Source organism: Nannospalax galili, unplaced genomic scaffold, assembly GCF_000622305.1.
Source record: "Nannospalax galili isolate Female #2095 unplaced genomic scaffold, S.galili_v1.0 scaffold453, whole genome shotgun sequence".
In the NCBI taxonomy this organism is placed as follows: Eukaryota; Metazoa; Chordata; class Mammalia; order Rodentia; family Spalacidae; genus Nannospalax; species Nannospalax galili.
The window spans coordinates 525874-527141 of record NW_008334081.1 but is presented as its reverse complement, the minus strand read 5'-3'; positions in this window follow the sequence as shown (position 1 = coordinate 527141).

Genomic DNA, 1268 nt, shown 5'->3' with positions numbered 1-1268 from the left:
CCTCTAGGATCTCTCTCTGACCAACAGCTCATGGGGGGGGGCAACCCACCCCTGGTTCTGTAGATTTTCTTAACAGTTGTGTAGTTTGGGAGTCTCTGTCTTCATCTTACCCAACCAGAAAACTCTCAAGAATCTTACAGCTATCGCTGGCCTTTACCTCTTTAGGTATCTTTTAAATGGGTTTCACATCTGTAAAACACTTGAAGGAAGGTTAACATTATGTATTAAATCAATCACAGACAAGGTCTCAAACAGCATGGAAAGGTTTTGTCCATTCGTATTAACTATTTTCTCCATAGATCCTTGTTAGGTACCCTAGCATGGGTACAAAGCATTAATTTGGTTAGCTCTTTACCATCTTTAGTTATCCCTTTGGAGTCATTTCACACTTGGGGGATTTTACATGGGGCCTTTTTGTATTCTTTTATTCTTGATACACTTACAGGTGTTTGCTCCAGTTGCCTGACCTTGCACTAGGCTAAGGAGGAGGGGGGGATATCCTGTCCCCGCTGCACTTGTGGGTTCCCTGAGTCAGGCAGGCCCTGGGTCTCCCTCCTGACTGTAGCCATATCCGTCATCTCCCCGTTGACCACACCAGGTTGCTAGGGGAGAACTTGGTGGGAAAAACTGCTTCCACCCCTAGTATAGCCTTTATCAGAAAAGAAATGCATCTTATTTAATCCTTGGAGATTACTGACCACCCCTAGGACAGTTTTCATCCTCTGAATGTCTTTTGTAAACTGTTCTTTTGGTTTTAAATTCTTCCAGAAATGCCTTAGTACCGAATTTGGTTTTCTATCAATTTTTTCTGTGGGAATTTGGGCTCAACATAAGTGTTGCCACATTTGTCTTCAAGTAACCCAAGTGGACCATTTCTTCAGTCTGGTCTTTTTTTATATCTCTTATAGGGTGTTCTGTTATTTTACAGACACATTTTACATGCTGATCAGAATCATTTAGATTTGCCAAAGCCTCTCTCACTTTACAAAGATCCTGTCCCATCAAAGGGCTTAGTAAAACCATTAAAGCCCCATACCATTCTCAAGGTCCCAGTTGAATTAAGCTTTCCTTCATATCTCTGGGGAACACAGTCTTATCTGGCCCAGTGAACTGCCATCATATATTGCTTTTCTCATACCTAGTTCTCTCAGTAATGCTTGCTCCTCCTTTATAGTCCTCCAGCCCCTGCTAATCTTGTTAGTCTCCCTTGGTGACAACCATGTATCTTTAATGCCTTCAACTAGCCATCCCATTAAGGACTGCTCCCC